Here is a 21325-nt window from a genome sequence, read left to right as displayed (position 1 = left end):
ACGAGAATGCCTTTAGCTGCAAAGCAGAAAGCCCGGCTAGCTCAGTCGGTAGAGCATGAGACTCTTAATCTCAGGGTCGTGGGTTCGAGCCCCACGTTGGGCGTGTTTACATTATGGAGGCCGATCCGTCACTCTGAGAGGCTTCGAGTAGTTGAATCAAATATTGCCGACTCAGAGGTGCTGTGGCTTAGCTGGTTGAAAGTGCCTGTCTTGTAAACAGGAGATCCTGTGTTCAGCGCCTAACGTGTGTTTGTTTTATACGACTGGCACATTTTTTACGTTCACCATTTTGTGGATTCAGAGGTTTTCCGTCACAAAGGTCCCCGACGAGAATGCCACTGGAAGCAACGCGGCAAGCCTGGATAGCTCAGGCGTTGGAGCATTTCACTCTTTGTTAGTAGACTATACACCCAGCGAATTTGAAACGTCATTTGAAACTGTATCTGGACAAAATGTCAGCCTCGTGGACACAGGCCAAGCTTTTGAAACAATAACTGCCACAAAGGTACCAACGAGAAAGCCTTTAGCTGCAAATCAGAAAGCCCGGCTAGCTCAGTCGGTAGAGCATGAGACTCTTAATCTCAGGGTCGTGGGTTCGAGCCCCACGTTGGGAGTGTTTACATTATGGAGGCCGATCCGTCACTCTGAGAGGCTTCGAGTAGTTGAATCAAATATTGCCGATTCAGAGGTGCTGTGGTTTAGCTGGTTGAAAGCGCCTGTCTTGTAAACAGGAGATCCTGGGTTCAACTCCCAGCAGCGCCTAACGTGTGTTTGTTTTATACGACTGGCACATTTTTTACTTTCACCATTTTGTGGATTCAGAGGTTTTCCGTCACAAAGGTCCCCGACGAGAATGCCTCTGGAAGCAACGGGGGCAAGCCTGGATAGCTCAGGCGTTGGAGCTCTACTCTTTGTTAGTAGACTATACACCCAGCGATTTTGAAACAGTCATTTGAAACTGTATCTGGACAAAATGTCAGCCTCGTGGACACAGGCCAAGCGTTTGAAACCATAACTGCCACCGTGGTCCCGACGAGAATGCCTTTAGTTGCAAAGCAGAAAGCCTGGCTAGCTCAGTCGGTAGAGCATGAGACTCTTAATCTCAGGGTCGTGGGTTCGAGCCCCACGTTGGGCGTGTTTACATTATGGAGGCCGATCCGTCACTCTGAGAGGCTTCGAGTAGTTGAATCAACTATTGCCATTTCAGAGGTGCTGTGGCTTAGCTGGTTGAAAGCGCCTGTCTTGTAAACAGGAGATCCTGGGTTCAACTCCCAGCAGCGCCTAACGTGTGTTTGTTTTATACGACTGGCACATTTTTTACTTTCACCATTTTGTGGATTCAGAGGTTTTCCGTCACAAAGGTCCCCGGCGAGAATGCCTCTGGAAGCAACGGGGGCAAGCCTGGATAGCTCAGGCGTTAGAGCATGCCACTCTTTGTTAGTAGACTATACACCCAGCGATTTTGAAACAGTCATTTGAAACTGTATCTGGACAAAATGTCAGCCTCGTGGACACAGGCCAAGCGTTTGAAACAATAACTGCCACAAAGGTCCCAACGAGAATGCCTCTAGCTGCAAAGCAGTAAGCCCGGCTAGCTCAGTCGTTAGAGCATGAGACTCTTAATCTCAGGGTCGTGGGTTCGAGCCCCACGTTGGGCGTGTTTACATTATGGAGGCCGATCCGTCACTCTGAGAGGCTTCGAGTAGTTGAATCAACTATTGCCGATTCAGAGGTGCTGTGGCTTAGCTGGTTGAAAGTGCCTGTCTTGTAAACAGGAGATCCTGGGTTCAACTCCCAGCAGCGCCTAACGTGTGTTTGTTTTATACGACTGGCACATTTCTTACTTTGACCATTATTGTGGATTCAGAGGTTTTCCGTCACAAAGGTCCCCGACGAGAATGCCTCTGGAAGCAACGCGGCAAGCCTGGATAGCTCAGGCGTTAGAGCATGCCACTCTTTGTTAGTAGACTATACACCCAGCGAATTTGAAACAGTCATTTGAAACTGTATCTGGACAAAATGTCAGCCTCGTGGACACAGGCCAAGCTTTTGAAACAATAACTGCCACAAAGGTCCCGACGAGAATGCCTTTAGCTGCAAAGCAGTAAGCCCGGCTAGCTCAGTCGGTAGAGCATGAGACTCTTAATCTCAGGGTCGTGGGTTCGAGCCCCACGTTGGGCGTGTTTACATTATGGAGGCCGATCCGTCACTCTGAGAGGCTTCGAGTAGTTGAATCAACTATTGCCGATTCAGAGGTGCTGTGGCTTAGCTGGTTGAAAGCGCCTGTCTTGTAAACAGGAGATCCTGGGTTCAACTCCCAGCAGCGCCTAACGTGTGTTTGTTTAATACGACTGGCACATTTTTTACTTTCACCATTTTGTGGATTCAGAGGTTTTCCATCAGAAAGGTCCCCGACGAGAATGCCTCTGGAAGCAACGGGGGCAAGCCTGGATAGCTCAGGCGTTAGAGCATGTCACTCTTTGTTAGTAGACTATACACCCAGCGATTTTGAAACAGTCATTTGAAACTGTATCTGGACAAAATGTCAGCCTCGTGGACACAGGCCAAGCGTTTGAAACCATAACTGCCACCATGGTCCCGACGAGAATGCCTTTAGTTGCAAAGCAGAAAGCCCGGCTAGCTCAGTCGGTAGAGCATGAGACTCTTAATCTCAGGGTCGTGGGTTCGAGCCCCACGTTGGGCGTGTTTACATTATGGAGGCCGATCCGTCACTCTGAGAGGCTTCGAGTAGTTGAATCAACTATTGCCATTTCAGAGGTGCTGTGGCTTAGCTGGTTGAAAGCGCCTGTCTTGTAAACAGGAGATCCTGGGTTCAACTCCCAGTAGCGCCTAACGTGTGTTTGTTTTATACGACTGGCACATTTTTTACTTTCACCATTTTGTGGATTCAGAGGTTTTCCGTCACAAAGGTCCCCGGCGAGAATGCCTCTGGAAGCAACGGGGGCAAGCCTGGATAGCTCAGGCGTTAGAGCATGCCACTCTTTGTTAGTAGACTATACACCCAGCGATTTTGAAACAGTCATTTGAAACTGTATCTGGACAAAATGTCAGCCTCGTGGACACAGGCCAAGCGTTTGAAACAATAACTGCCACCATGGTCCCGACGAGAATGCCTTTAGCTGCAAAGCAGAAAGCCCGGCTAGCTCAGTCGGTAGAGCATGAGACTCTTAATCTCAGGGTCGTGGGTTCGAGCCCCACGTTGGGCGTGTTTACATTATGGAGGCCGATCCGTCACTCTGAGAGGCTTCGAGTAGTTGAATCAAATATTGCCGACTCAGAGGTGCTGTGGCTTAGCTGGTTGAAAGCGCCTGTCTTGTAAACAGGAGATCCTGTGTTCAACTCCCAGCAGCGCCTAACGTGTGTTTGTTTTATACGACTGGCACATTTTTTACTTTCACCATTTTGTGGATTCAGAGGTTTTCCGTCACAAAGGTCCCCGACGAGAATGCCACTGGAAGCAACGCGGCAAGCCTGGATAGCTCAGGCGTTGGAGCATTTCACTCTTTGTTAGTAGACTATACACCCAGCGAATTTGAAACGTCATTTGAAACTGTATCTGGACAAAATGTCAGCCTCGTGGACACAGGCCAAGCTTTTGAAACAATAACTGCCACAAAGGTACCAACGAGAATGCCTTTAGCTGCAAATCAGAAAGCCCGGCTAGCTCAGTCGGTAGAGCATGAGACTCTTAATCTCAGGGTCGTGGGTTCGAGCCCCACGTTGGGAGTGTTTACATTATGGAGGCCGATCCGTCACTCTGAGAGGCTTCGAGTAGTTGAATCAACTATTGCCGACTCAGAGGTGCTGTGGCTTAGCTGGTTGAAAGCGCCTGTCTTGTAAACAGGAGATCCTGGGTTCAACTCCCAGCAGCGCCTAACGTGTGTTTGTTTTATACGACTGGCACATTTTTTACTTTCACCATTTTGTGGATTCAGAGGTTTTCCGTCACAAAGGTCCCCGACGAGAATGCCTCTGGAAGCAACGGGGGCAAGCCTGGATAGCTCAGGCGTTAGAGCATGCCACTCTTTGTTAGTAGACTATACACCCAGCGATTTTGAAACAGTCATTTGAAACTGTATCTGGACAAAATGTCAGCCTCGTGGACACAGGCCAAGCGTTTGAAACCATAACTGCCACCATGGTCCCGACGAGAATGCCTTTAGTTGCAAAGCAGAAAGCCCGGCTAGCTCAGTCGGTAGAGCATGAGACTCTTAATCTCAGGGTCGTGGGTTCGAGCCCCACGTTGGGCGTGTTTACATTATGGAGGCCGATCCGTCACTCTGAGAGGCTTCGAGTAGTTGAATCAACTATTGCCGATTTCAGAGGTGCTGTGGCTTAGCTGGTTGAAAGCGCCTGTCTTGTAAACAGGAGATCCTGGGTTCAACTCCCAGCAGCGCCTAACGTGTGTTTGTTTTATACGACTGGCACATTTTTTACTTTCACCATTTTGTGGATTCAGAGGTTTTCCGTCACAAAGGTCCCCGGCGAGAATGCCTCTGGAAGCAACGGGGGCAAGCCTGGATAGCTCAGGCGTTAGAGCATGCCACTCTTTGTTAGTAGACTATACACCCAGCGATTTTGAAACAGTCATTTGAAACTGTATCTGGACAAAATGTCAGCCTCGTGGACACAGGCCAAGCGTTTGAAACAATAACTGCCACCATGGTCCCGACGAGAATGCCTTTAGCTGCAAAGCAGAAAGCCCGGCTAGCTCAGTCGGTAGAGCATGAGACTCTTAATCTCAGGGTCGTGGGTTCGAGCCCCACGTTGGGCGTGTTTACATTATGGAGGCCGATCCGTCACTCTGAGAGGCTTCGAGTAGTTGAATCAACTATTGCCGATTCAGAGGTGCTGTGGCTTAGCTGGTTGAAAGCGCCTGTCTTGTAAACAGGAGATCCTGGGTTCAACTCCCAGCAGCGCCTAACGTGTGTTTGTTTTATACGACTGGCACATTTTTTACTTTCACCATTTTGTGGATTCAGAGGTTTTCCGTCACAAAGGTCCCCGACGAGAATGCCTCTGGAAGCAACGGGGGCAAGCCTGGATAGCTCAGGCGTTAGAGCATGCCACTCTTTGTTAGTAGACTATACACCCAGCGATTTTGAAACAGTCATTTGAAACTGTATCTGGACAAAATGTCAGCCTCGTGGACACAGGCCAAGCGTTTGAAACAATAACTGCCACCATGGTCCCGACGAGAATGCCTTTAGCTGCAAAGCAGAAAGCCCGGCTAGCTCAGTCGGTAGAGCATGAGACTCTTAATCTCAGGGTCGTGGGTTCGAGCCCCACGTTGGGCGTGTTTACATTATGGAGGCCGATCCGTCACTCTGAGAGGCTTCGAGTAGTTGAATCAAATATTGCCGACTCAGAGGTGCTGTGGCTTAGCTGGTTGAAAGCGCCTGTCTTGTAAACAGGAGATCCTGGGTTCAACTCCCAGCAGCGCCTAACGTGTGTTTGTTTTATACGACTGGCACATTTTTTACTTTCACCATTTTGTGGATTCAGAGGTTTTCCGTCACAAAGGTCCCCGACGAGAATGCCTCTGGAAGCAACGCGGCAAGCCTGGATAGCTCAGGCGTTAGAGCATGCCACTCTTTGTTAGTAGACTATACACCCAGCGAATTTGAAACAGTCATTTGAAACTGTATCTGGACAAAATGTCAGCCTCGTGGACACAGGCCAAGCGTTTGAAACAATAACTGCCACAAAGGTCCCAACGAGAATGCCTTTAGCTGCAAAGCAGAAAGCCCGGCTAGCTCAGTCGGTAGAGCATGAGACTCTTAATCTCAGGGTCGTGGGTTCGAGCCCCACGTTGGGAGTGTTTACATTATGGAGGCCGATCCGTCACTCTGAGAGGCTTCGAGTAGTTGAATCAACTATTGCCGACTCAGAGGTGCTGTGGCTTAGCTGGTTGAAAGCGCCTGTCTTGTAAACAGGAGATCCTGGGTTCAACTCCCAGCAGCGCCTAACGTGTGTTTGTTTTATACGACTGGCACATTTTTTACTTTCACCATTTTGTGGATTCAGAGGTTTTCCGTCACAAAGGTCCCCGACGAGAATGCCTCTGGAAGCAACGGGGGCAAGCCTGGATAGCTCAGGCGTTAGAGCATCTACTCTTTGTTAGTAGACTATACACCCAGCGATTTTGAAACAGTCATTTGAAACTGTATCTGGACAAAATGTCAGCCTCGTGGACACAGGCCAAGCGTTTGAAACCATAACTGCCACCATGGTCCCGACGAGAATGCCTTTAGTTGCAAAGCAGAAAGCCCGGCTAGCTCAGTCGGTAGAGCATGAGACTCTTAATCTCAGGGTCGTGGGTTCGAGCCCCACGTTGGGCGTGTTTACATTATGGAGGCCGATCCGTCACTCTGAGAGGCTTCGAGTAGTTGAATCAACTATTGCCATTTCAGAGGTGCTGTGGCTTAGCTGGTTGAAAGCGCCTGTCTTGTAAACAGGAGATCCTGGGTTCAACTCCCAGCAGCGCCTAACGTGTGTTTGTTTTATACGACTGGCACATTTTTTACTTTCACCATTTTGTGGATTCAGAGGTTTTCCGTCACAAAGGTCCCCGGCGAGAATGCCTCTGGAAGCAACGGGGGCAAGCCTGGATAGCTCAGGCGTTAGAGCATGCCACTCTTTGTTAGTAGACTATACACCCAGCGATTTTGAAACAGTCATTTGAAACTGTATCTGGACAAAATGTCAGCCTCGTGGACACAGGCCAAGCGTTTGAAACAATAACTGCCACCATGGTCCCGACGAGAATGCCTTTAGCTGCAAAGCAGAAAGCCCGGCTAGCTCAGTCGGTAGAGCATGAGACTCTTAATCTCAGGGTCGTGGGTTCGAGCCCCACGTTGGGCGTGTTTACATTATGGAGGCCGATCCGTCACTCTGAGAGGCTTCGAGTAGTTGAATCAAATATTGCCGACTCAGAGGTGCTGTGGCTTAGCTGGTTGAAAGCGCCTGTCTTGTAAACAGGAGATCCTGGGTTCAACTCCCAGCAGCGCCTAACGTGTGTTTGTTTTATACGACTGGCACATTTTTTACTTTCACCATTTTGTGGATTCAGAGGTTTTCCGTCACAAAGGTCCCCGACGAGAATGCCTCTGGAAGCAACGCGGCAAGCCTGGATAGCTCAGGCGTTGGAGCATTTCACTCTTTGTTAGTAGACTATACACCCAGCGAATTTGAAACAGTCATTTGAAACTGTATCTGGACAAAATGTCAGCCTCGTGGACACAGGCCAAGCTTTTGAAACAATAACTGCCACAAAGGTCCCAACGAGAATGCCTTTAGCTGCAAAGCAGAAAGCCCGGCTAGCTCAGTCGGTAGAGCATGAGACTCTTAATCTCAGGGTCGTGGGTTCGAGCCCCACGTTGGGCGTGTTTACATTATGGAGGCCGATCCGTCACTCTGAGAGGCTTCGAGTAGTTGAATCAACTATTGCCGACTCAGAGGTGCTGTGGCTTAGCTGGTTGAAAGCGCCTGTCTTGTAAACAGGAGATCCTGGGTTCAACTCCCAGCAGCGCCTAACGTGTGTTTGTTTAATACGACTGGCACATTTTTTACTTTCACCATTTTGTGGATTCAGAGGTTTTCCGTCACAAAGGTCCCCGACGAGAATGCCTCTGGAAGCAACGGGGGCAAGCCTGGATAGCTCAGGCGTTAGAGCATGCCACTCTTTGTTAGTAGACTATACACCCAGCGATTTTGAAACAGTCATTTGAAACTGTATCTGGACAAAATGTCAGCCTCGTGGACACAGGCCAAGCGTTTGAAACCATAACTGCCACCATGGTCCCGACGAGAATGCCTTTAGTTGCAAAGCAGAAAGCCCGGCTAGCTCAGTCGGTAGAGCATGAGACTCTTAATCTCAGGGTCGTGGGTTCGAGCCCCACGTTGGGCGTGTTTACATTATGGAGGCCGATCCGTCACTCTGAGAGGCTTCGAGTAGTTGAATCAACTATTGCCGATTTCAGAGGTGCTGTGGCTTAGCTGGTTGAAAGCGCCTGTCTTGTAAACAGGAGATCCTGGGTTCAACTCCCAGCAGCGCCTAACGTGTGTTTGTTTTATACGACTGGCACATTTTTTACTTTCACCATTTTGTGGATTCAGAGGTTTTCCGTCACAAAGGTCCCCGGCGAGAATGCCTCTGGAAGCAACGGGGGCAAGCCTGGATAGCTCAGGCGTTAGAGCATGCCACTCTTTGTTAGTAGACTATACACCCAGCGATTTTGAAACAGTCATTTGAAACTGTATCTGGACAAAATGTCAGCCTCGTGGACACAGGCCAAGCGTTTGAAACAATAACTGCCACCATGGTCCCGACGAGAATGCCTTTAGCTGCAAAGCAGAAAGCCCGGCTAGCTCAGTCGGTAGAGCATGAGACTCTTAATCTCAGGGTCGTGGGTTCGAGCCCCACGTTGGGCGTGTTTACATTATGGAGGCCGATCCGTCACTCTGAGAGGCTTCGAGTAGTTGAATCAAATATTGCCGACTCAGAGGTGCTGTGGCTTAGCTGGTTGAAAGCGCCTGTCTTGTAAACAGGAGATCCTGGGTTCAACTCCCAGCAGCGCCTAACGTGTGTTTGTTTTATACGACTGGCACATTTTTTACTTTCACCATTTTGTGGATTCAGAGGTTTTCCGTCACAAAGGTCCCCGACGAGAATGCCTCTGGAAGCAACGCGGCAAGCCTGGATAGCTCAGGCGTTGGAGCATTTCACTCTTTGTTAGTAGACTATACACCCAGCGAATTTGAAACAGTCATTTGAAACTGTATCTGGACAAAATGTCAGCCTCGTGGACACAGGCCAAGCTTTTGAAACAATAACTGCCACAAAGGTCCCAACGAGAATGCCTTTAGCTGCAAAGCAGAAAGCCCGGCTAGCTCAGTCGGTAGAGCATGAGACTCTTAATCTCAGGGTCGTGGGTTCGAGCCCCACGTTGGGAGTGTTTACATTATGGAGGCCGATCCGTCACTCTGAGAGGCTTCGAGTAGTTGAATCAACTATTGCCGACTCAGAGGTGCTGTGGCTTAGCTGGTTGAAAGCGCCTGTCTTGTAAACAGGAGATCCTGGGTTCAACTCCCAGCAGCGCCTAACGTGTGTTTGTTTAATACGACTGGCACATTTTTTACTTTCACCATTTTGTGGATTCAGAGGTTTTCCGTCACAAAGGTCCCCGACGAGAATGCCTCTGGAAGCAACGGGGGCAAGCCTGGATAGCTCAGGCGTTAGAGCATGCCACTCTTTGTTAGTAGACTATACACCCAGCGATTTTGAAACAGTCATTTGAAACTGTATCTGGACAAAATGTCAGCCTCGTGGACACAGGCCAAGCGTTTGAAACCATAACTGCCACCATGGTCCCGACGAGAATGCCTTTAGTTGCAAAGCAGAAAGCCCGGCTAGCTCAGTCGGTAGAGCATGAGACTCTTAATCTCAGGGTCGTGGGTTCGAGCCCCACGTTGGGCGTGTTTACATTATGGAGGCCGATCCGTCACTCTGAGAGGCTTCGAGTAGTTGAATCAACTATTGCCATTTCAGAGGTGCTGTGGCTTAGCTGGTTGAAAGCGCCTGTCTTGTAAACAGGAGATCCTGGGTTCAACTCCCAGCAGCGCCTAACGTGTGTTTGTTTTATACGACTGGCACATTTTTTACTTTCACCATTTTGTGGATTCAGAGGTTTTCCGTCACAAAGGTCCCCGGCGAGAATGCCTCTGGAAGCAACGGGGGCAAGCCTGGATAGCTCAGGCGTTAGAGCATGCCACTCTTTGTTAGTAGACTATACACCCAGCGATTTTGAAACAGTCATTTGAAACTGTATCTGGACAAAATGTCAGCCTCGTGGACACAGGCCAAGCGTTTGAAACAATAACTGCCACCATGGTCCCGACGAGAATGCCTTTAGCTGCAAAGCAGAAAGCCCGGCTAGCTCAGTCGGTAGAGCATGAGACTCTTAATCTCAGGGTCGTGGGTTCGAGCCCCACGTTGGGCGTGTTTACATTATGGAGGCCGATCCGTCACTCTGAGAGGCTTCGAGTAGTTGAATCAAATATTGCCGACTCAGAGGTGCTGTGGCTTAGCTGGTTGAAAGCGCCTGTCTTGTAAACAGGAGATCCTGTGTTCAACTCCCAGCAGCGCCTAACGTGTGTTTGTTTTATACGACTGGCACATTTTTTACTTTCACCATTTTGTGGATTCAGAGGTTTTCCGTCACAAAGGTCCCCGACGAGAATGCCACTGGAAGCAACGCGGCAAGCCTGGATAGCTCAGGCGTTGGAGCATTTCACTCTTTGTTAGTAGACTATACACCCAGCGAATTTGAAACGTCATTTGAAACTGTATCTGGACAAAATGTCAGCCTCGTGGACACAGGCCAAGCTTTTGAAACAATAACTGCCACAAAGGTACCAACGAGAATGCCTTTAGCTGCAAATCAGAAAGCCCGGCTAGCTCAGTCGGTAGAGCATGAGACTCTTAATCTCAGGGTCGTGGGTTCGAGCCCCACGTTGGGAGTGTTTACATTATGGAGGCCGATCCGTCACTCTGAGAGGCTTCGAGTAGTTGAATCAACTATTGGCGACTCAGAGGTGCTGTGGCTTAGCTGGTTGAAAGCGCCTGTCTTGTAAACAGGAGATCCTAGGTTCAACTCCCAGCAGCGCCTAACGTGTGTTTGTTTAATACGACTGGCACATTTTTTACTTTCACCATTTTGTGGATTCAGAGGTTTTCCGTCACAAAGGTCCCCGACGAGAATGCCTCTGGAAGCAACGGGGGCAAGCCTGGATAGCTCAGGCGTTAGAGCATGCCACTCTTTGTTAGTAGACTATACACCCAGCGATTTTGAAACAGTCATTTGAAACTGTATCTGGACAAAATGTCAGCCTCGTGGACACAGGCCAAGCGTTTGAAACCATAACTGCCACCATGGTCCCGACGAGAATGCCTTTAGTTGCAAAGCAGAAAGCCCGGCTAGCTCAGTCGGTAGAGCATGAGACTCTTAATCTCAGGGTCGTGGGTTCGAGCCCCACGTTGGGCGTGTTTACATTATGGAGGCCGATCCGTCACTCTGAGAGGCTTCGAGTAGTTGAATCAAATATTGCCGACTCAGAGGTGCTGTGGCTTAGCTGGTTGAAAGCGCCTGTCTTGCAAACAGGAGATCCTGGGTTCAACTCCCAGCAGCGCCTAACGTGTGTTTGTTTTATACGACTGGCACATTTTTTACTTTGACCATTTTGTGGATTCAGAGGTTTTCCGTCACAAAGGTCCCCGACGAGAATGCCTCTGGAAGCAACGGGGGCAAGCCTGGATAGCTCAGGCGTTAGAGCATGCCACTCTTTGTTAGTAGACTATACACCCAGCGATTTTGAAACAGTCATTTGAAACTGTATCTGGACAAAATGTCAGCCTCGTGGACACAGGCCAAGCGTTTGAAACAATAACTGCCACAAAGGTCCCGACGAGAATGCCTTTAGCTGCAAAGCAGAAAGCCCGGCTAGCTCAGTCGGTAGAGCATGAGACTCTTAATCTCAGGGTCGTGGGTTCGAGCCCCACGTTGGGCGTGTTTACATTATGGAGGCCGATCCGTCACTCTGAGAGGCTTCGAGTAGTTGAATCAAATATTGCCGACTCAGAGGTGCTGTGGCTTAGCTGGTTGAAAGCGCCTGTCTTGCAAACAGGAGATCCTGGGTTCAACTCCCAGCAGCGCCTAACGTGTGTTTGTTTTATACGACTGGCACATTTTTTACTTTGACCATTTTGTGGATTCAGAGGTTTTCCGTCACAAAGGTCCCCGACGAGAATGCCTCTGGAAGCAACGGGGGCAAGCCTGGATAGCTCAGGCGTTAGAGCATGCCACTCTTTGTTAGTAGACTATACACCCAGCGATTTTGAAACAGTCATTTGAAACTGTATCTGGACAAAATGTCAGCCTCGTGGACACAGGCCAAGCGTTTGAAACCATAACTGCCACCATGGTCCCGACGAGAATGCCTTTAGTTGCAAAGCAGAAAGCCCGGCTAGCTCAGTCGGTAGAGCATGAGACTCTTAATCTCAGGGTCGTGGGTTCGAGCCCCACGTTGGGCGTGTTTACATTATGGAGGCCGATCCGTCACTCTGAGAGGCTTCGAGTAGTTGAATCAACTATTGCCGACTCAGAGGTGCTGTGGCTTAGCTGGTTGAAAGCGCCTGTCTTGCAAACAGGAGATCCTGGGTTCAACTCCCAGCAGCGCCTAACGTGTGTTTGTTTTATACGACTGGCACATTTTTTACTTTGACCATTTTGTGGATTCAGAGGTTTTCCGTCACAAAGGTCCCCGACGAGAATGCCTCTGGAAGCAACGGGGGCAAGCCTGGATAGCTCAGGCGTTAGAGCATGCCACTCTTTGTTAGTAGACTATACACCCAGCGATTTTGAAACAGTCATTTGAAACTGTATCTGGACAAAATGTCAGCCTCGTGGACACAGGCCAAGCGTTTGAAACAATAACTGCCACCATGGTCCCGACGAGAATGCCTTTAGCTGCAAAGCAGAAAGCCCGGCTAGCTCAGTCGGTAGAGCATGAGACTCTTAATCTCAGGGTCGTGGGTTCGAGCCCCACGTTGGGCGTGTTTACATTATGGAGGCCGATCCGTCACTCTGAGAGGCTTCGAGTAGTTGAATCAAATATTGCCGACTCAGAGGTGCTGTGGCTTAGCTGGTTGAAAGCGCCTGTCTTGTAAACAGGAGATCCTGGGTTCAACTCCCAGCAGCGCCTAACGTGTGTTTGTTTTATACGACTGGCACATTTTTTACTTTCACCATTTTGTGGATTCAGAGGTTTTCCGTCACAAAGGTCCCCGACGAGAATGCCTCTGGAAGCAACGGGGGCAAGCCTGGATAGCTCAGGCGTTGGAGCATTTCACTCTTTGTTAGTAGACTATACACCCAGCGATTTTGAAACAGTCATTTGAAACTGTATCTGGACAAAATGTCAGCCTCGTGGACACAGGCCAAGCGTTTGAAACCATAACTGCCACCATGGTCCCGACGAGAATGCCTTTAGCTGCAAAGCAGAAAGCCCGGCTAGCTCAGTCGGTAGAGCATGAGACTCTTAATCTCAGGGTCGTGGGTTCGAGCCCCACGTTGGGCGTGTTTACATTATGGAGGCCGATCCGTCACTCTGAGAGGCTTCGAGTAGTTGAATCAACTATTGCCGACTTTCAGAGGTGCTGTGGCTTAGCTGGTTGAAAGCGCCTGTCTTGTAAACAGGAGATCCTGGGTTCAACTCCCAGCAGCGCCTAACGTGTGTTTGTTTTATACGACTGGCACATTTTTTACTTTCACCATTTTGTGGATTCAGAGGTTTTCCGTCACAAAGGTCCCCGGCGACACATTTTTTACTTTCACCATTTTGTGGATTCAGAGGTTTTCCGAATGCCTCTGGAAGCAACGGGGGCAAGCCTGGATAGCTCAGGCGTTAGAGCATGCCACTCTTTGTTAGTAGACTATACACCCAGCGATTTTGAAACAGTCATTTGAAACTGTATCTGGACAAAATGTCAGCCTCGTGGACACAGGCCAAGCGTTTGAAACAATAACTGCCACCATGGTCCCGACGAGAATGCCTTTAGCTGCAAAGCAGAAAGCCCGGCTAGCTCAGTCGGTAGAGCATGAGACTCTTAATCTCAGGGTCGTGGGTTCGAGCCCCACGTTGGGCGTGTTTACATTATGGAGGCCGATCCGTCACTCTGAGAGGCTTCGAGTAGTTGAATCAAATATTGCCGACTCAGAGGTGCTGTGGCTTAGCTGGTTGAAAGCGCCTGTCTTGTAAACAGGAGATCCTGGGTTCAACTCCCAGCAGCGCCTAACGTGTGTTTGTTTTATACGACTGGCACATTTTTTACTTTCACCATTTTGTGGATTCAGAGGTTTTCCGTCACAAAGGTCCCCGACGAGAATGCCACTGGAAGCAACGCGGCAAGCCTGGATAGCTCAGGCGTTGGAGCATTTCACTCTTTGTTAGTAGACTATACACCCAGCGAATTTGAAACAGTCATTTGAAACTGTATCTGGACAAAATGTCAGCCTCGTGGACACAGGCCAAGCTTTTGAAACAATAACTGCCACAAAGGTACCAACGAGAATGCCTTTAGCTGCAAAGCAGAAAGCCCGGCTAGCTCAGTCGGTAGAGCATGAGACTCTTAATCTCAGGGTCGTGGGTTCGAGCCCCACGTTGGGAGTGTTTACATTATGGAGGCCGATCCGTCACTCTGAGAGGCTTCGAGTAGTTGAATCAACTATTGGCGACTCAGAGGTGCTGTGGCTTAGCTGGTTGAAAGCGCCTGTCTTGTAAACAGGAGATCCTAGGTTCAACTCCCAGCAGCGCCTAACGTGTGTTTGTTTAATACGACTGGCACATTTTTTACTTTCACCATTTTGTGGATTCAGAGGTTTTCCGTCACAAAGGTCCCCGACGAGAATGCCTCTGGAAGCAACGGGGGCAAGCCTGGATAGCTCAGGCGTTAGAGCATGCCACTCTTTGTTAGTAGACTATACACCCAGCGATTTTGAAACAGTCATTTGAAACTGTATCTGGACAAAATGTCAGCCTCGTGGACACAGGCCAAGCGTTTGAAACAATAACTGCCACAAAGGTCCCGACGAGAATGCCTTTAGCTGCAAAGCAGAAAGCCCGGCTAGCTCAGTCGGTAGAGCATGAGACTCTTAATCTCAGGGTCGTGGGTTCGAGCCCCACGTTGGGCGTGTTTACATTATGGAGGCCGATCCGTCACTCTGAGAGGCTTCGAGTAGTTGAATCAAATATTGCCGACTCAGAGGTGCTGTGGCTTAGCTGGTTGAAAGCGCCTGTCTTGCAAACAGGAGATCCTGGGTTCAACTCCCAGCAGCGCCTAACGTGTGTTTGTTTTATACGACTGGCACATTTTTTACTTTGACCATTTTGTGGATTCAGAGGTTTTCCGTCACAAAGGTCCCCGACGAGAATGCCTCTGGAAGCAACGGGGGCAAGCCTGGATAGCTCAGGCGTTAGAGCATGCCACTCTTTGTTAGTAGACTATACACCCAGCGATTTTGAAACAGTCATTTGAAACTGTATCTGGACAAAATGTCAGCCTCGTGGACACAGGCCAAGCGTTTGAAACAATAACTGCCACCATGGTCCCGACGAGAATGCCTTTAGCTGCAAAGCAGAAAGCCCGGCTAGCTCAGTCGGTAGAGCATGAGACTCTTAATCTCAGGGTCGTGGGTTCGAGCCCCACGTTGGGCGTGTTTACATTATGGAGGCCGATCCGTCACTCTGAGAGGCTTCGAGTAGTTGAATCAAATATTGCCGACTCAGAGGTGCTGTGGCTTAGCTGGTTGAAAGCGCCTGTCTTGCAAACAGGAGATCCTGGGTTCAACTCCCAGCAGCGCCTAACGTGTGTTTGTTTTATACGACTGGCACATTTTTTACTTTGACCATTTTGTGGATTCAGAGGTTTTCCGTCACAAAGGTCCCCGACGAGAATGCCTCTGGAAGCAACGGGGGCAAGCCTGGATAGCTCAGGCGTTGGAGCATCTACTCTTTGTTAGTAGACTATACACCCAGCGATTTTGAAACAGTCATTTGAAACTGTATCTGGACAAAATGTCAGCCTCGTGGACACAGGCCAAGCGTTTGAAACCATAACTGCCACCATGGTCCCGACGAGAATGCCTTTAGTTGCAAAGCAGAAAGCCCGGCTAGCTCAGTCGGTAGAGCATGAGACTCTTAATCTCAGGGTCGTGGGTTCGAGCCCCACGTTGGGCGTGTTTACATTATGGAGGCCGATCCGTCACTCTGAGAGGCTTCGAGTAGTTGAATCAACTATTGCCGACTCAGAGGTGCTGTGGCTTAGCTGGTTGAAAGCGCCTGTCTTGTAAACAGGAGATCCTGGGTTCAACTCCCAGCAGCGCCTAACGTGTGTTTGTTTTATACGACTGGCACATTTTTTACTTTCACCATTTTGTGGATTCAGAGGTTTTCCGTCACAAAGGTCCCCGACGAGAATGCCTCTGGAAGCAACGGGGGCAAGCCTGGATAGCTCAGGCGTTAGAGCATGCCACTCTTTGTTAGTAGACTATACACCCAGCGATTTTGAAACAGTCATTTGAAACTGTATCTGGACAAAATGTCAGCCTCGTGGACACAGGCCAAGCGTTTGAAACAATAACTGCCACAAAGGTCCCGACGAGAATGCCTCTAGCTGCAAAGCAGTAAGTCCGGCTAGCTCAGTCGGTAGAGCATGAGACTCTTAATCTCAGGGTCGTGGGTTCGAGCCCCACGTTGGGCGTGTTTACATTATGGAGGCCGATCCGTCACTCTGAGAGGCTTCGAGTAGTTGAATCAAATATTGCCGACTCAGAGGTGCTGTGGCTTAGCTGGTTGAAAGCGCCTGTCTTGCAAACAGGAGATCCTGGGTTCAACTCCCAGCAGCGCCTAACGTGTGTTTGTTTTATACGACTGGCACATTTTTTACTTTCACCATTTTGTGGATTCAGAGGTTTTCCGTCACAAAGGTCCCCGACGAGAATGCCTCTGGAAGCAACGCGGCAAGCCTGGATAGCTCAGGCGTTGGAGCATTTCACTCTTTGTTAGTAGACTATACACCCAGCGAATTTGAAACAGTCATTTGAAACTGTATCTGGACAAAATGTCAGCCTCGTGGACACAGGCCAAGCGTTTTGAAACAATAACTGCCACAAAGGTCCCGACGAGAATGCCTTTAGCTGCAAAGCAGAAAGCCCGGCTAGCTCAGTCGGTAGAGCATGAGACTCTTAATCTCAGGGTCGTGGGTTCGAGCCCCACGTTGGGAGTGTTTACATTATGGAGGCCGATCCGTCACTCTGAGAGGCTTCGAGTAGTTGAATCAACTATTGCCGACTCAGAGGTGCTGTGGCTTAGCTGGTTGAAAGCGCCTGTCTTGTAAACAGGAGATCCTGGGTTCAACTCCCAGCAGCGCCTAAAGTGTGTTTGTTTTATACGACTGGCACATTTTTTACTTTCACCATTTTGTGGATTCAGAGGTTTTCCGTCACAAAGGTCCCCGACGAGAATGCCTCTGGAAGCAACGGGGGCAAGCCTGGATAGCTCAGGCGTTAGAGCATGCCACTCTTTGTTAGTAGACTATACACCCAGCGATTTTGAAACAGTCATTTGAAACTGTATCTGGACAAAATGTCAGCCTCGTGGACACAGGCCAAGCGTTTGAAACAATAACTGCCACAAAGGTCCCGACGAGAATGCCTCTAGCTGCAAAGCAGTAAGTCCGGCTAGCTCAGTCGGTAGAGCATGAGACTCTTAATCTCAGGGTCGTGGGTTCGAGCCCCACGTTGGGTGTGTTTACATTATGGAGGCCGATCCGTCACTCTGAGAGGCTTCGAGTAGTTGAATCAAATATTGCCGACTCAGAGGTGCTGTGGCTTAGCTGGTTGAAAGCGCCTGTCTTGCAAACAGGAGATCCTGGGTTCAACTCCCAGCAGCGCCTAACGTGTGTTTGTTTTATACGACTGGCACATTTTTTACTTTCACCATTTTGTGGATTCAGAGGTTTTCCGTCACAAAGGTCCCCGACGAGAATGCCACTGGAAGCAACGCGGCAAGCCTGGATAGCTCAGGCGTTGGAGCATTTCACTCTTTGTTAGTAGACTATACACCCAGCGAATTTGAAACGTCATTTGAAACTGTATCTGGACAAAATGTCAGCCTCGTGGACACAGGCCAAGCTTTTGAAACAATAACTGCCACAAAGGTACCAACGAGAATGCCTTTAGCTGCAAATCAGAAAGCCCGGCTAGCTCAGTCGGTAGAGCATGAGACTCTTAATCTCAGGGTCGTGGGTTCGAGCCCCACGTTGGGAGTGTTTACATTATGGAGGCCGATCCGTCACTCTGAGAGGCTTCGAGTAGTTGAATCAACTATTGGCGACTCAGAGGTGCTGTGGCTTAGCTGGTTGAAAGCGCCTGTCTTGTAAACAGGAGATCCTAGGTTCAACTCCCAGCAGCGCCTAAAGTGTGTTTGTTTAATACGACTGGCACATTTTTTACTTTCACCATTTTGTGGATTCAGAGGTTTTCCGTCACAAAGGTCCCCGACAAGAATGCCTCTGGAAGCAACGGGGGCAAGCCTGGATAGCTCAGGCGTTAGAGCATGCCACTCTTTGTTAGTAGACTATACACCCAGCGATTTTGAAACAGTCATTTGAAACTGTATCTGGACAAAATGTCAGCCTCGTGGACACAGGCCAAGCGTTTGAAACAATAACTGCCACAAAGGTCCCAACGAGAATGCCTCTAGCTGCAAAGCAGTAAGTCCGGCTAGCTCAGTCGGTAGAGCATGAGACTCTTAATTTCAGGGTCGTGGGTTCGAGCCCCACGTTGGGTGTGTTTACATTATGGAGGCCGATCCGTCACTCTGAGAGGCTTCGAGTAGTTGAATCAAATATTGCCGACTCAGAGGTGCTGTGGCTTAGCTGGTTGAAAGCGCCTGTCTTGCAAACAGGAGATCCTGGGTTCAACTCCCAGCAGCGCCTAACGTGTGTTTGTTTTATACGACTGGCACATTTTTTACTTTGACCATTTTGTGGATTCAGAGGTTTTCCGTCACAAAGGTCCCCGACGAGAATGCCTCTGGAAGCAACGGGGGCAAGCCTGGATAGCTCAGGCGTTGGAGCTCTACTCTTTGTTAGTAGACTATACACCCAGCGATTTTGAAACAGTCATTTGAAACTGTATCTGGACAAAATGTCAGCCTCGTGGACACAGGCCAAGCGTTTGAAACCATAACTGCCACCATGGTCCCGACGAGAATGCCTTTAGTTGCAAAGCAGAAAGCCCGGCTAGCTCAGTCGGTAGAGCATGAGACTCTTAATCTCAGGGTCGTGGGTTCGAGCCCCACGTTGGGCGTGTTTACATTATCGAGGCCGATCCGTCACTCTGAGAGGCTTCGAGTAGTTGAATCAACTATTGCCGACTCAGAGGTGCTGTGGCTTAGCTGGTTGAAAGCGCCTGTCTTGCAAACAGGAGATCCTGGGTTCAACTCCCAGCAGCGCCTAACGTGTGTTTGTTTTATACGACTGGCACATTTTTTACTTTGACCATTTTGTGGATTCAGAGGTTTTCCGTCACAAAGGTCCCCGACGAGAATGCCTCTGGAAGCAACGGGGGCAAGCCTGGATAGCTCAGGCGTTGGAGCTCTACTCTTTGTTAGTAGACTATACACCCAGCGATTTTGAAACAGTCATTTGAAACTGTATCTGGACAAAATGTCAGCCTCGTGGACACAGGCCAAGCGTTTGAAACCATAACTGCCACCATGGTCCCGACGAGAATGCCTTTAGTTGCAAAGCAGAAAGCCCGGCTAGCTCAGTCGGTAGAGCATGAGACTCTTAATCTCAGGGTCGTGGGTTCGAGCCCCACGTTGGGCGTGTTTTCATTATCGAGGCCGATCCGTCACTCTGAGAGGCTTCGAGTAGTTGAATCAACTATTGCCATTTCAGAGGTGCTGTGGCTTAGCTGGTTGAAAGCGCCTGTCTTGTAAACAGGAGATCCTGGGTTCAACTCCCAGCAGCGCCTAAAGTGTGTTTGTTTTATACGACTGGCACATTTCTTACTTTGACCATTATTGTGGATTCAGAGGTTTTCCGTCACAAAGGTCCCAGACGAGAATGCCCCGGAAGCAACGCGGCAAGCCTGGATAGCTCAGGCGTTGGAGCATTTCACTCTTTGTTAGTAGACTATACACCCAGCGAATTTGAAACAGTCATTTGAAACTGTATCTGGACAAAATGTCAGCCTCGTGGACACAGGCCAAGCGTTTAAAACAATAACTGCCACAAAGGTCCCGAGGAGAATGCCTCTAGCTGCAAAGCAGTAATCCGGCTAGCCCAGTCGGTAGAGCATGAGACTCTTAATCTCAGGGTCGTGGGTTCGAGCCCCACGTTGGGCGTGTTTACATTATGGAGGCCGATCCGTCACTCTGAGAGGCTTCGAGTAGTTGAATCAACTATTGCCGATTCAGAGGTGCTGAGGCTTAGCTGGTTGAAAGCGCCTGTCTTGTAAACAGGAGATCCTGGGTTCAACTCCCAGCAGCGCCTAACGTGTGTTTGTATTATACGACTGGCACATTTCTTACTTTGACCATTATTGTGGATTCAGAGGTTGTCCGTCACAAAGATCCCAGACGAGAATGCCTCTGGAAGCAACGCGGCAAGCCTGGATAGCTCAGGCGTTAGAGCATGCCACGCTTTGTCAGTAGACTATACACCCAGCGAATTTGAAACAGTCATGTGAAACCGTATCTGGACAAAATGTCAGCCTCGTGGACACAGGCCAAGCGTTTGAAACAATAACTGCCACAAAGGTCCCGACGACAATGCCTTTAGCTGCAAAGCAGTAAGCCCGCTAGCTTAGTCGGTAGAGCATGAGACTCTTAATCTCAGGGTCGTGGGTTCGAGCCCCACGTTGGGTGTGTTTACATTATGGAGGCCGATCCGTCACCCTGAGAGGCTTCGAGTAGTTGAATCAACTATTGCCGATTCAGAGGTGCTGTGGCTTAGCTGGTTGAAAGCGCCTGTCTTGTCAACAGGAGATCCTGGGTTTAAATCACAGCGGCACCTCACCTGTGTTTGTTTTATACAACTGGCAAATTTTTTACTTTCACCAATATTGTGGATTCAGATTTTTCCGTCACAAAAGTCCCCAATGAGAATGCCTCTGGAAGCAACATGGTAAGCCTGGATAGCTCAGGCGTTACAGCAGATGCTGAACACTACATTTGGTAAATAGTTTGCACAAAATAAGTAGTGGTACCGTTTTCGCCTGTTCTAATTTTAAATGGAATATCTCTCTCCTTTATAATTTTGCAACTAATAATTTGAATTTTTTTACACATAATTACATGTTTGTTTGTTTGAACAAATACACACTACACTTACACTTCTGCTCATTTGTAAAGCTCTTTGAATTGCCATTGTGTACGAGTTGTGCTAGGCCTAGCGTTACTTAAATAAACTAGCCTTGCTTTGCCTTCAATTCACATCAATTATGTTAACGGGGAACCTTGCCATCCAATAATAAGTGACTCATCACGGTATTTATATTCTGCACACTAGGACTACACCACACAATGGCGTATTTACTGCTGCTGCAACATTTTACAGATCGTGCCCTAAGGAGGGAACGTATCTTCCGTGACCATGCCATACCGATTTATTTGTAGAGAGTGACGAGTGCTTCTGTGGACGCTTTAGGCTACCAAGAGCAGTTCTCATGGATATTTG

The 21325-nt window shown here is 49.1% G+C and overlaps 60 non-coding genes across 60 annotated transcripts; all 60 read left to right on the top strand.

Annotated features, from left to right (window-relative positions):
* Window positions 1–30: 30 nt before the first annotated feature.
* On the top strand, window positions 31–103 carry trnak-cuu. Its single transcript has one exon. It is a non-coding gene; the product is annotated as a tRNA-Lys (tRNA).
* Window positions 104–687: 584 nt separating this feature from the next.
* trnat-ugu lies at window positions 688–762 on the top strand. The gene has a single exon. It is a non-coding gene; the product is annotated as a tRNA-Thr (tRNA).
* A 300-nt stretch (window positions 763–1062) lies between these two features.
* Window positions 1063–1135, top strand: trnak-cuu. The gene has a single exon. It is a non-coding gene; the product is annotated as a tRNA-Lys (tRNA).
* A 73-nt stretch (window positions 1136–1208) lies between these two features.
* trnat-ugu lies at window positions 1209–1283 on the top strand. The gene has a single exon. It is a non-coding gene; the product is annotated as a tRNA-Thr (tRNA).
* Window positions 1284–1585: 302 nt separating this feature from the next.
* Window positions 1586–1658, top strand: trnak-cuu. Its single transcript has one exon. It is a non-coding gene; the product is annotated as a tRNA-Lys (tRNA).
* A 73-nt stretch (window positions 1659–1731) lies between these two features.
* Window positions 1732–1806, top strand: trnat-ugu. The gene has a single exon. It is a non-coding gene; the product is annotated as a tRNA-Thr (tRNA).
* A 302-nt stretch (window positions 1807–2108) lies between these two features.
* On the top strand, window positions 2109–2181 carry trnak-cuu. Its single transcript has one exon. It is a non-coding gene; the product is annotated as a tRNA-Lys (tRNA).
* Window positions 2182–2254: 73 nt separating this feature from the next.
* trnat-ugu lies at window positions 2255–2329 on the top strand. The gene has a single exon. It is a non-coding gene; the product is annotated as a tRNA-Thr (tRNA).
* Window positions 2330–2631: 302 nt separating this feature from the next.
* Window positions 2632–2704, top strand: trnak-cuu. The gene has a single exon. It is a non-coding gene; the product is annotated as a tRNA-Lys (tRNA).
* A 73-nt stretch (window positions 2705–2777) lies between these two features.
* Window positions 2778–2852, top strand: trnat-ugu. The gene has a single exon. It is a non-coding gene; the product is annotated as a tRNA-Thr (tRNA).
* A 302-nt stretch (window positions 2853–3154) lies between these two features.
* On the top strand, window positions 3155–3227 carry trnak-cuu. Its single transcript has one exon. It is a non-coding gene; the product is annotated as a tRNA-Lys (tRNA).
* Window positions 3228–3821: 594 nt separating this feature from the next.
* On the top strand, window positions 3822–3896 carry trnat-ugu. The gene has a single exon. It is a non-coding gene; the product is annotated as a tRNA-Thr (tRNA).
* Window positions 3897–4198: 302 nt separating this feature from the next.
* Window positions 4199–4271, top strand: trnak-cuu. Its single transcript has one exon. It is a non-coding gene; the product is annotated as a tRNA-Lys (tRNA).
* Window positions 4272–4345: 74 nt separating this feature from the next.
* Window positions 4346–4420, top strand: trnat-ugu. The gene has a single exon. It is a non-coding gene; the product is annotated as a tRNA-Thr (tRNA).
* Window positions 4421–4722: 302 nt separating this feature from the next.
* On the top strand, window positions 4723–4795 carry trnak-cuu. The gene has a single exon. It is a non-coding gene; the product is annotated as a tRNA-Lys (tRNA).
* A 73-nt stretch (window positions 4796–4868) lies between these two features.
* trnat-ugu lies at window positions 4869–4943 on the top strand. Its single transcript has one exon. It is a non-coding gene; the product is annotated as a tRNA-Thr (tRNA).
* A 302-nt stretch (window positions 4944–5245) lies between these two features.
* On the top strand, window positions 5246–5318 carry trnak-cuu. Its single transcript has one exon. It is a non-coding gene; the product is annotated as a tRNA-Lys (tRNA).
* A 73-nt stretch (window positions 5319–5391) lies between these two features.
* trnat-ugu lies at window positions 5392–5466 on the top strand. The gene has a single exon. It is a non-coding gene; the product is annotated as a tRNA-Thr (tRNA).
* A 447-nt stretch (window positions 5467–5913) lies between these two features.
* trnat-ugu lies at window positions 5914–5988 on the top strand. Its single transcript has one exon. It is a non-coding gene; the product is annotated as a tRNA-Thr (tRNA).
* Window positions 5989–6289: 301 nt separating this feature from the next.
* Window positions 6290–6362, top strand: trnak-cuu. The gene has a single exon. It is a non-coding gene; the product is annotated as a tRNA-Lys (tRNA).
* Window positions 6363–6435: 73 nt separating this feature from the next.
* trnat-ugu lies at window positions 6436–6510 on the top strand. Its single transcript has one exon. It is a non-coding gene; the product is annotated as a tRNA-Thr (tRNA).
* A 302-nt stretch (window positions 6511–6812) lies between these two features.
* trnak-cuu lies at window positions 6813–6885 on the top strand. The gene has a single exon. It is a non-coding gene; the product is annotated as a tRNA-Lys (tRNA).
* Window positions 6886–6958: 73 nt separating this feature from the next.
* Window positions 6959–7033, top strand: trnat-ugu. Its single transcript has one exon. It is a non-coding gene; the product is annotated as a tRNA-Thr (tRNA).
* Window positions 7034–7334: 301 nt separating this feature from the next.
* On the top strand, window positions 7335–7407 carry trnak-cuu. The gene has a single exon. It is a non-coding gene; the product is annotated as a tRNA-Lys (tRNA).
* Window positions 7408–7480: 73 nt separating this feature from the next.
* Window positions 7481–7555, top strand: trnat-ugu. Its single transcript has one exon. It is a non-coding gene; the product is annotated as a tRNA-Thr (tRNA).
* A 302-nt stretch (window positions 7556–7857) lies between these two features.
* trnak-cuu lies at window positions 7858–7930 on the top strand. The gene has a single exon. It is a non-coding gene; the product is annotated as a tRNA-Lys (tRNA).
* A 74-nt stretch (window positions 7931–8004) lies between these two features.
* On the top strand, window positions 8005–8079 carry trnat-ugu. The gene has a single exon. It is a non-coding gene; the product is annotated as a tRNA-Thr (tRNA).
* Window positions 8080–8381: 302 nt separating this feature from the next.
* trnak-cuu lies at window positions 8382–8454 on the top strand. The gene has a single exon. It is a non-coding gene; the product is annotated as a tRNA-Lys (tRNA).
* Window positions 8455–8527: 73 nt separating this feature from the next.
* Window positions 8528–8602, top strand: trnat-ugu. The gene has a single exon. It is a non-coding gene; the product is annotated as a tRNA-Thr (tRNA).
* A 447-nt stretch (window positions 8603–9049) lies between these two features.
* trnat-ugu lies at window positions 9050–9124 on the top strand. The gene has a single exon. It is a non-coding gene; the product is annotated as a tRNA-Thr (tRNA).
* A 302-nt stretch (window positions 9125–9426) lies between these two features.
* Window positions 9427–9499, top strand: trnak-cuu. Its single transcript has one exon. It is a non-coding gene; the product is annotated as a tRNA-Lys (tRNA).
* A 73-nt stretch (window positions 9500–9572) lies between these two features.
* trnat-ugu lies at window positions 9573–9647 on the top strand. Its single transcript has one exon. It is a non-coding gene; the product is annotated as a tRNA-Thr (tRNA).
* A 302-nt stretch (window positions 9648–9949) lies between these two features.
* trnak-cuu lies at window positions 9950–10022 on the top strand. The gene has a single exon. It is a non-coding gene; the product is annotated as a tRNA-Lys (tRNA).
* Window positions 10023–10993: 971 nt separating this feature from the next.
* On the top strand, window positions 10994–11066 carry trnak-cuu. The gene has a single exon. It is a non-coding gene; the product is annotated as a tRNA-Lys (tRNA).
* A 73-nt stretch (window positions 11067–11139) lies between these two features.
* Window positions 11140–11214, top strand: trnaa-ugc. Its single transcript has one exon. It is a non-coding gene; the product is annotated as a tRNA-Ala (tRNA).
* A 302-nt stretch (window positions 11215–11516) lies between these two features.
* On the top strand, window positions 11517–11589 carry trnak-cuu. Its single transcript has one exon. It is a non-coding gene; the product is annotated as a tRNA-Lys (tRNA).
* Window positions 11590–11662: 73 nt separating this feature from the next.
* Window positions 11663–11737, top strand: trnaa-ugc. Its single transcript has one exon. It is a non-coding gene; the product is annotated as a tRNA-Ala (tRNA).
* A 302-nt stretch (window positions 11738–12039) lies between these two features.
* Window positions 12040–12112, top strand: trnak-cuu. Its single transcript has one exon. It is a non-coding gene; the product is annotated as a tRNA-Lys (tRNA).
* Window positions 12113–12185: 73 nt separating this feature from the next.
* On the top strand, window positions 12186–12260 carry trnaa-ugc. Its single transcript has one exon. It is a non-coding gene; the product is annotated as a tRNA-Ala (tRNA).
* A 302-nt stretch (window positions 12261–12562) lies between these two features.
* Window positions 12563–12635, top strand: trnak-cuu. Its single transcript has one exon. It is a non-coding gene; the product is annotated as a tRNA-Lys (tRNA).
* Window positions 12636–12708: 73 nt separating this feature from the next.
* Window positions 12709–12783, top strand: trnat-ugu. Its single transcript has one exon. It is a non-coding gene; the product is annotated as a tRNA-Thr (tRNA).
* A 302-nt stretch (window positions 12784–13085) lies between these two features.
* Window positions 13086–13158, top strand: trnak-cuu. Its single transcript has one exon. It is a non-coding gene; the product is annotated as a tRNA-Lys (tRNA).
* Window positions 13159–13233: 75 nt separating this feature from the next.
* Window positions 13234–13308, top strand: trnat-ugu. The gene has a single exon. It is a non-coding gene; the product is annotated as a tRNA-Thr (tRNA).
* A 345-nt stretch (window positions 13309–13653) lies between these two features.
* trnak-cuu lies at window positions 13654–13726 on the top strand. The gene has a single exon. It is a non-coding gene; the product is annotated as a tRNA-Lys (tRNA).
* A 73-nt stretch (window positions 13727–13799) lies between these two features.
* Window positions 13800–13874, top strand: trnat-ugu. The gene has a single exon. It is a non-coding gene; the product is annotated as a tRNA-Thr (tRNA).
* An 824-nt stretch (window positions 13875–14698) lies between these two features.
* Window positions 14699–14771, top strand: trnak-cuu. Its single transcript has one exon. It is a non-coding gene; the product is annotated as a tRNA-Lys (tRNA).
* Window positions 14772–14844: 73 nt separating this feature from the next.
* trnaa-ugc lies at window positions 14845–14919 on the top strand. Its single transcript has one exon. It is a non-coding gene; the product is annotated as a tRNA-Ala (tRNA).
* A 302-nt stretch (window positions 14920–15221) lies between these two features.
* On the top strand, window positions 15222–15294 carry trnak-cuu. Its single transcript has one exon. It is a non-coding gene; the product is annotated as a tRNA-Lys (tRNA).
* A 73-nt stretch (window positions 15295–15367) lies between these two features.
* On the top strand, window positions 15368–15442 carry trnaa-ugc. Its single transcript has one exon. It is a non-coding gene; the product is annotated as a tRNA-Ala (tRNA).
* Window positions 15443–15743: 301 nt separating this feature from the next.
* On the top strand, window positions 15744–15816 carry trnak-cuu. The gene has a single exon. It is a non-coding gene; the product is annotated as a tRNA-Lys (tRNA).
* Window positions 15817–15889: 73 nt separating this feature from the next.
* Window positions 15890–15964, top strand: trnat-ugu. The gene has a single exon. It is a non-coding gene; the product is annotated as a tRNA-Thr (tRNA).
* A 302-nt stretch (window positions 15965–16266) lies between these two features.
* trnak-cuu lies at window positions 16267–16339 on the top strand. The gene has a single exon. It is a non-coding gene; the product is annotated as a tRNA-Lys (tRNA).
* A 73-nt stretch (window positions 16340–16412) lies between these two features.
* trnaa-ugc lies at window positions 16413–16487 on the top strand. The gene has a single exon. It is a non-coding gene; the product is annotated as a tRNA-Ala (tRNA).
* A 448-nt stretch (window positions 16488–16935) lies between these two features.
* trnat-ugu lies at window positions 16936–17010 on the top strand. Its single transcript has one exon. It is a non-coding gene; the product is annotated as a tRNA-Thr (tRNA).
* Window positions 17011–17458: 448 nt separating this feature from the next.
* trnaa-ugc lies at window positions 17459–17533 on the top strand. Its single transcript has one exon. It is a non-coding gene; the product is annotated as a tRNA-Ala (tRNA).
* A 969-nt stretch (window positions 17534–18502) lies between these two features.
* Window positions 18503–18577, top strand: trnaa-ugc. The gene has a single exon. It is a non-coding gene; the product is annotated as a tRNA-Ala (tRNA).
* A 300-nt stretch (window positions 18578–18877) lies between these two features.
* trnak-cuu lies at window positions 18878–18950 on the top strand. Its single transcript has one exon. It is a non-coding gene; the product is annotated as a tRNA-Lys (tRNA).
* Window positions 18951–19023: 73 nt separating this feature from the next.
* trnaa-ugc lies at window positions 19024–19098 on the top strand. Its single transcript has one exon. It is a non-coding gene; the product is annotated as a tRNA-Ala (tRNA).
* Window positions 19099–19398: 300 nt separating this feature from the next.
* Window positions 19399–19471, top strand: trnak-cuu. The gene has a single exon. It is a non-coding gene; the product is annotated as a tRNA-Lys (tRNA).
* Window positions 19472–19544: 73 nt separating this feature from the next.
* trnat-ugu lies at window positions 19545–19619 on the top strand. Its single transcript has one exon. It is a non-coding gene; the product is annotated as a tRNA-Thr (tRNA).
* The last annotated feature ends 1706 nt before the right edge of the window (window positions 19620–21325 follow it).

This window comes from Hypomesus transpacificus, chromosome 18, assembly GCF_021917145.1.
Source record: "Hypomesus transpacificus isolate Combined female chromosome 18, fHypTra1, whole genome shotgun sequence".
Lineage (NCBI taxonomy): Eukaryota > Metazoa > Chordata > Actinopteri > Osmeriformes > Osmeridae > Hypomesus > Hypomesus transpacificus.
Note: the sequence above shows the minus strand (reverse complement) of the source record. Positions and strands in the feature narration are given on the sequence as shown.